This window comes from Nannospalax galili, unplaced genomic scaffold, assembly GCF_000622305.1.
Source record: "Nannospalax galili isolate Female #2095 unplaced genomic scaffold, S.galili_v1.0 scaffold686, whole genome shotgun sequence".
In the NCBI taxonomy this organism is placed as follows: Eukaryota; Metazoa; Chordata; class Mammalia; order Rodentia; family Spalacidae; genus Nannospalax; species Nannospalax galili.
This window is the reverse complement of record NW_008355472.1, coordinates 586,509-595,132: the sequence shown is the minus strand read 5'-3', so window position 1 is coordinate 595,132 and position 8,624 is coordinate 586,509. Positions and strand designations below refer to the sequence as shown.

The window sequence follows — 8,624 nt, the reverse complement described above, 5'->3', positions numbered from 1 at the left end:
ACCCATCACAGAACTGTGGAAATGGACAGCAGGCTCCAATTTTAGTTGAAAAATTATTGGCAGCTGATTACTTCTGTGTGAGGAAGAGCTGATCTTCTTAAAGGGAGAGACTCTAGATAGGGTGACTAGACCTCAGTGGATGAACTTGCACTGAGGGGTTTCTGGGGACACTACCTTGACATGGTAGGCCTTAACACAAATAACAGAATGTATGAACTCCAGTGTGGGGGCCATGGGCGGGTGCCAATGAGGAAGGGGATATAAAGTTAAGATGTTCTGTATGAAATATACAAAAATTCAATAAACAGCCAGGTGTGGTGGTGCACGCCTTTAGTCCCAGCTCTCAGGAGGCAGAGGCAGGCAGATCTCTGTGAATTTGAGGCTAGCCTGGTCTACATAGTGAGTTCCAGGCCAGCTGAGGATACAGGGAGACCCTGTCTCAAAAAAGACCAATAAAAAGTTCAATAAAAAAAATTTTTAAAAGATTTCTTAATATCCCACTCAATCCAGTCAGGGCTGCCCACATGCATATGAGAGTGGGGGCCGTCCACTGTAGCATGGGCAACCTGCCAGTAGCTACATCCCCCTCCCCAAAATACACTCTCCTTTCCACAGCACCATCAACTACCAGTAGCTCCTCAGGAGAAAGCCAGGAACTTGTGCCTGCTAAGCAAGTGAACTACAGGCCAAGATTAGATTTACTTGTTATTTCTTCGTGAAATTTTCCTGTTTCTCCTTGTGTTTATAGCCAAGTTCATAGCTTGAATAATTTGGGAACAAATTAAAGAAAACATTTGTATGTATAGATTCCTTATTATAAAATATTGTCAATGATAAGTTTGCAAACAGATGTATAAGCTTGTAGTTGCTTGTTCTGTGTCTTTGGCAGGCATTGCAAATCAAATACAACCCCTTTTCCCATTGACTTTATTCTTGGTCTTCAAATCCTCCTCAGCTCAGGATTCTACCTGGCTCACATAGTAAGACTTGTTTGCTGTTCTGCATTTTAAGACCATCTTCCTTAGAGCAGTATTCTACAGAAAAAAATTAAAGTATTGAAAACAGTAAAGTCATGTCCATGGAGCAGAGCATTCTCTTTAGTTGTTTAGATTGTCTTTCTAACTTTTAGGCGATGGAAACTGTTTCGTTGTTCAGTAAGACTTGGACTATGTCATTGAACTTATGGGTTCTGGCTATGTCCTGCATGTAGGCGGCAGGTCTGAAAGGACCAGGCCTGGCGATTCTCACCTGGTATGCAAGGCTTTGAAGTGACTGAACTGAGCTACCTGTGATCAGTCATCAGGGGTGTTAAGATGCTGCTTACTCATGCACAAGATTTGTGAAAACTCAGACAAAACCCAGCATAGAACTGGGAAATAGACAGGAGGCCCCAACTATTGGCAGCTGATCACTGCCGGGTAAGGGAGAGTTGGCCTTCTTTAAGGGAGTGACACTAGACAGGCTGAACAGGCTCCAGTAGATGAAGCCACACCAAGGGCCATCTGGGTACACAAACTTGACTCGATAAGGCCTTAACATATATGACAGAATGCATGAAATCTGGTGGGGAGGGGGCAGGTACAGATAGGGGAAGGTGTCTAAATAGGACTAAGATGTATTGTATGAAATGCACAAAAATTCAATAAAAATGTATATTGAAAAAGTGCTGCTCACTATAAGCAATGTGGTGGGGAAAAAAATCAAGGTCTTGAGTAAATGACTGTCACTTGGCTCTAGAAACTTGGAAAAGTCACTTTACAGGCTCAGTCATTCCTCTGTAAAATAAGGATAGTAGTGTGAAAATGGGTATGGAAGCTATTTATAAATGTATTTAAAAATATTAGCAATTTTCTGGGTGTGATGTCACGTCTTTAATTTCAGTGCTAGGGAGGCAGAGGAAGATGAATCTCAGAGTTCAAGGTTAGCCTGGTCTACATAGTAAGTTCCAGGCCAGCCAGGGCTACATAGTGATTATTAATCATTATTGAAGTTTAATATTATCATTTTAATAGAGCGGAAAGCTAAAAAATGAAAGATGAAGTCATGGTTCTCGGTCAGACATTGTCCCGGCAGTTTTGTGACTGTCATCTAACCTCCACTACCCATAATTCTTGCAGTTAACAGGTATTACTACTTCTATTTTTCTCACAATTTTCAAAACATACAATTAATTGCTACTTACAGATATTTAAACCATGCAGAATTATACAGACTTAAAAGTCTGTTTCAATTTATTCCTCTTTCTAACAATACTTAGTATTAATACTTTCATATATATCATTAGGAAAAAAGGTGGGATCTCAAACTTGCTAACCTCCTGCATTAGCCTCTCGAGTACTGAGAACCACAATTCCTGGGTCTATATATATCTTTTAAGACCAGTTTTTGAAAATATGCACTTGTGGGGCTGGAGAGATGGCTCCGCAGTTAAGAGCACTGACTGCTCTTGCAGAGGACCCAGGTTCGATTTCCACCACCCACATGGCAGCTAAGAACCGTCTTTAACTCCAGTTCCAGGGGAATCCGACGCCCTCTTCTGACCTCCGAGGCACTGCACAACGTGGGTGCACTCACTTACATGCAGGTAAAACACTCATACACATAAAAATAATAAAATATTAAAAAAGAAAATGTACACTTGTATCTGTGTATTTATTCATTTATGTAAACAATATAGCTTTATCATAGTTTGTAGTGTGCATAATTGGGATCATTCTATATGTATTTCCCTATCATTTATTCATTTTTAACTTAACGTCTTGGAGCTTTTCCCAGGTGAATGCATATAGATACATATCTTCATTCCTGCATATTTTTCTGTATTGAGAACTAACATATTTCAACTTTAGGAAGGAGGAGGCTGCAACACAACAGATTGAGAAAGTCACTAGAGGTCATCCAGCTACATAGTAGCAAACCCAAGATTAGGTTAAATCCAGAATGTGTGCTGTTTCCATGATGTTAGTGGTTCTTAGCTTTCTTTGAGGAGTGAATGAAATGCTCTTCAAAGGCGTTTATTCAGAACTTTATGCATATAGTTTTATCAGATTCAGGGAGACCCAAGCCCTATCAGTGGCCCTCTACCTGGGGCAGACTGTGCTAAGCCAGGCACAGCACTAATGGGATTGCAGTCCACTCATGTCAGTTCCTCTGCTCTCTCGCCATAAGTGAGCCATTGACCCAGGCCAGAGGTATTAATACATATTGATGATGTAATCTTCTCCTGCCTTTGAAATCAGTACATTTCTCAGATTCAAGCTGGGCACAGTAGTATATACCTGTACTCCCAACACTTGGGAGGTAGCGGCAGGAAGGATCAGAAGTTCAAAGTCATCCTCAGACACAAAGTGAGTTTAAAGTCAGCCTGGAATATGTAAGACTCTTTCTCACAAAAAAATTAGCCCCCCCCCGCCTCAGACTTCTTCGGATTAATGAAGGCCAGTGGCAGGATTCCACTTTTTATTTTTATTTATTTATTTTGAACCAGGGTCTCCCTGTGGCCCCAGCTGGCCTGGAACTTACTATGTAGACCAGGCTGGCCTCGAACTCACAGAGAGCTGTGTGCCTCTGCCTCCTGAGTGCTGGGATTAAAGCATGCACTATCACACCTGGCCTTAAAATTTTTTTAAGAGTTTTTGTTTTGATTTTTGCCTGTGTGTGTGTGTGTGTGTGTGTGTGTGTATGCGCCACATGTGCAAGGGTACTTGTGGAGGCAAGAAGAGGGTGCTAGATCCCCTGGAGCTAGTGTTACAAGCCTTTGTGAATTGCCCAGAGGGTTAGGGTTAGGGTTAGTGACATTTTCATACATGTATACAGTGTATTTTGATTATATTCATCCTAATTACCCTCTCTTGTCCCCTCCTCTTCCTAACTTGTTTTCCTTCTACTTTCATGTCTTTTTTTTTTTTTTTTTTTTTGATGACCCAAAGTAAATTCTTTCTTTTTTGGTCTTTTTGAGACAGGGTCTCCCTGTAGCCCCAGCTGTCCTGGAACTCACTATGTAGACCAGGCTGGCCTTGAACTCACAGAGATCTGCCTGCCTCTGCCTCCCGAGTGCTGGGATTAAAGGCGTGCACCACCACGCCTGGCTTAAAAAAAATATTTTATGTGTATGAGTGTTATACCTGCATGTATGTATGTGGACCCATGTTGTTTGATGCTTGAAGAGGCCAGAAGACGGTGTTGGGTCCCATGGAACTGGAGTTACAAATGTTTGTTAACCGTCAGGTGGGTGCTGGGATTCACACCTTGGTCTTCTGCAAAAGCAGCCAGTGTTCTTAACCACTGAGCCATCTCTCCAGCCCCTCTACCTTATTTCTTGAGACAAGGTCTCTCACTGAACTTGGAGCTCACCATTTTGGTTAGACTGTCTAACCAGGGAGACCCCAGGATCCACCTCTCTCCTCCCAGATGTGCCACACCTGGCTCTTAGATGGCATGGGTGCTGGGAATCCAAAGTTGGGTCCTCATGCTTACACAGCAAGCACTTTACTCACTGAACCATCTTTCTTTTTAAAACAAAATACTGCCAAGCGTTTCTTAGGCCTTTAGAATGTAGGTGTAAATACTAGCTTCTTGCTAGTACAATAGCAAAATGAGTTAACATTTGGCCATACTGATATTTGTTTTAACAAAAACTCAAAGTGGATGCAAAATGCTATGTAAATCTGAGATTTCACTGCCAACTTTAAGATATCAACCTCAATAGTTATCAAATTAAAAACAAAACAGAAAACAGGATGAAACTGGAACTGGCTGAGTCCACAAAGTAAGTGATTGTCTTGGAGTTCCAGGGCTTACTCAACTACCTGGCCGTCACATCACGTCCTAAGATTTGTTAGTTTTTAAAATTATGTATGTGGCTCTTCTGGTTTTTGCAGCTTGAACAGCCAGGAGCAGCAAAGTCTCTCGTGACATCCTGTACAAGGCAGTGTGGAAGTCTTGCATGGGAATCAGCCCAGGTGCCTGCAGGTTTCTGGAAATGGTGGAACTGCAGATCAGCATGAAGAACTATGACCCTCAGAAGGACAAATGCTTTTTGGGCACCATCAGGCTTATGACTACTCCCTGCCCCAAGTTTCCTGTGTGCATCCTGGAGGACCAGAAACACTGTGATAAGGCTAAAGCCGTGGACATCCCTCATGTAGACATTGAAGCTTTGAAGAAACTCAACAAAAACAAGAAGTTGATCAAGAAGCTGGCCAAGAAATATGGTGCCTTTCTGGCCTCTGAGTCTCTGATGAAGCAGATCCCATGAATCCCGGGCCCAGGCCTGAACAAGGCTGGCAAGCTCCCTTCCTGCTGACATACAGTGAAAACATGGTGGCCAAAGCTAATGAGGTGAAGTCTACAATCAAGTTGCAGATGAAAAAGGTGCTGTGTCTGGCTGTCGCTGTTGATTATGCGAAAATGGCAGATGAGCTGGTCTATAACATCTACCTGTTTGTCAATTTCTTGGTGTTGTTGCTCAAGAAGAACCGACAATGTCCAGGCTTTATACATCAAGAGCACCATGGGCAAGCCCCAGTGCCTGTATTGGGGCTCTTCTAATAAATCCGAGTGCCACCAGAAAAAGAAAAGAAAAAAAAAAATTATGTTTGTGGGGGATGTGCACATGAATGAGAGAGGCATCTCTCCAGCCCCACACCACCTCGTTTTCACAGAACTCCAGGGCTGATGTTCTGGTTGTGACATTTAATAGCTCCCCTAAAATCCAGACCCAAACAGAAGGAAAAAACACCAGCTTGCTGGTTCTCTATAACTTTGTTTACTGTGAATGGAATAAACCCCAGTTTTTAGCAAAGACCTGTTTCTTGGCAGGTGCCCCCTTGTGACTTCTGGTGAGAAATGCCTCTGTCTGTCTGGCCTGAAAGGCCAGCAGTGGCACCGGCTGCCTATCACCACATACACCATGCCAAAGTCCTCTTTTTGGAACATGTTTCTTTGTGTATTTTATAGTCTATGATTTTACTTTTTATTTTACTTTACTTTTTTGGTCTTTTTGAGATAGCATCTCCTTGTAGCCCCAGCTGGCCTGGAACTCACTTCGTAGACCAGGCTGGCCTTGAACTCACAGAGATCCGCCTACCTCTGCCTCCCAAGTGCTGGGACTACAGGCGTGGGCCACCATGCCCAGCTGTTTTGCTTGACTTTTTTGATGTCCTGAACTTTCTGTAGCTCTTTATTTTTCTTCAATCTGTTCATTACTTCAATAGTCTTAGTCTGTAGCTCTCATTAGTATTTCATAGGTTCATTTCTGTTTTTTAAAATTCAAATGAGCTGTCCACTGTGAACTCTTTACTAGGTGCTTTCCAGAAGGCTTTTTTCTATGTGATCTTTTGAGGGTTGCACTTCTTTTTAAGGTTTTTATGACATTTGGATTCATAGAATCTGAACACCTTGCAGTTGTTGTGGACAAACATCATACCATGGCCAGGGTAGAATGGCATAGTAAAAAAAAAAAAAAAAAATGTGGTATACTACTGTAATCCTAGCACTCAGGAGGCAGAGGCAGGGAATTGAAGCAAATTTGAAGCCAACCTGATCTATATAGCAAGTTCCAAGCCAGCTAGGGTTACTTAGTGAGACCCTGTATCATAAAAAGCAGGGGGGAGGTGTTGCAGTGAGATGGTTCAGGGAGAAAGGGAACTTGGAACGAAGCCTGGTGACCTGGGTTTGAGCCTTAGAGTCCATGTGGTAGAAGGAGAAACAGTTTTCTACAAACTGTCCTTTGATTTCCACCTGTGTATTGCAGATTATGTGTGTCTACATACATACACAATTACACACACACACACACACGCACACACACAGAAACAACTAAATGTAAAAAATGTTTTTCAAATGTGACTGGAGAGATGGTTCAGTGAGTAAAGTGCTTGCTGCATAAACATGAGGCCATGGGTTTGGATCCCTGGCACCCATGTAAAAAGCTGCATCTGGCAGTGTACACTTGTAACTCCTGTGCTGAAAGGTGGACACAGGAGGATGCTTGCTGACTGGTCTAGCCAATCTGTGAGTTCCAGATTCCGTGAGAGACCCTATTTCGAAAAATAAGGTAGAAATGATAGAGGAAGACATCCGACATTGACCTCTGACTTCCACATGTACACACACCAATGCCTGAACCCATTTGTGAACTTACGCGCATACACACACACACATGATAGTACAAAGATTTCTGGTACACTCTGTCCAGATCCCCCAGTTCTTAACTTTTTAATGTTTGCTTTTCATTCTATATATACACAGATTATATGTGCTATGTTCATTTTTTTTTCTGGCTCATTTTAGAGTAATATATTAAACATTCTGTCCTGTTACTCTAAAATAATCCAGAATGGATTTGCTAAATGAAGGCCACTCTCCTGCCTCCTCACTGTGCAGGTATCAGAACAAGGAAATCATTGGTCCAGTCTACAGACCTCATTCAGGTTTTGCCAGTTGCCCAGCAATGTCCTTTATAACCACCCTCTCCTCTGTGACCCAGGAGTGAAACCAGGAGCCTGTGTTGCATTTCTTTGGTTTTTGTCTAAAACACTTTCTCAGGTCTTTGTCTTTCATGGGCCTAAGATGTTTGGAATATATACCTATTTGAATGTTTTTCCTTAAAACTAAGGGTTTGTTTAATATTTTCTCATGATTAGATTTAGATTATGCATTTTGTCAAGAATAACACAGAAGTGAGTCTGTGTTCTAAAAGCATCATATCGGGAGTCACAGGATGCTGATTTGTCCCATAAACTGATGATATTTATTTGTACTAACAGCACAGGAGGACACCAAGCCCAGGCAGAAAGTCCAGGCTCACAACCACACCTCTGTGCCCACATTGGCAGATACTTTTACTTTGGAGATTTCATGGGGGCCCAGGCACCTCTGGGAGCTAGAGCTAAAGTGGCAGGTATGCCTTAGGTCTAGGCCTTGGTTTGAACCTTTACATCATCCTCAGGCAGATTCTAAGACCCCTGAAAATGTAGACAGGAACACACTCCCTAACTTGGGGTGAGCCTTGTAGGCAAATCAATTGAGCTTGCCCCTGACTTTCTTTAGGATCTTGGGCTTAATCTCAGTGAGCCTTGATATCCTTATCACCTTCATTTTTTTTTTCTTCTTTTTGAAACAGGGTCTCTCTATAACCCCAGCTGGCCTGGAACTCACTATGTAGACCAGGCTGGCCTTAAACTCATAGAGATCCACCTGCCTCTGCCTCCCGAGTGCTGGGACTACAGGTGTGTGCCACCATGCTGCCTAAATTGTTTTTAAATTTAATTTAATTTTTTAATATTTAATTTCTTATTTTTATGTGTGTGTGTGTGTATTGCCTGCATGTAGGTTAAGTGCACCTGTGTTGTGCAAACCCTGTGGAGGACAGAAAAGGTTGTTAGATCCCCTGAAACTGGAGTTATGGACAGTTGTTAGCTGCCATGCAGGTGCTGGGATTCGAACCCAGGTCTTCTGCAAGAACAAGAACAGCTAGTGTTCTTAACCACTGAGCCATCTCTCCAGCCCCTTATTATTTTTTTAAATTTTATATGTGATTTTTTTTTGAGACGGTCTGTCTATAGCCCCAGCTGACCTGGAATTCACTATGTAGACCAGGCTGGCCTTGAACTCACAGAGTT

General features: G+C 42.4%; 1 pseudogene; it reads left to right on the top strand.

Moving 5' to 3' along the window:
* Positions 1 to 4,739: 4,739 nt before the first annotated feature.
* LOC103749846 lies at positions 4,740 to 7,495 on the top strand (annotated as a pseudogene).
* Positions 7,496 to 8,624: the final 1,129 nt, after the last annotated feature.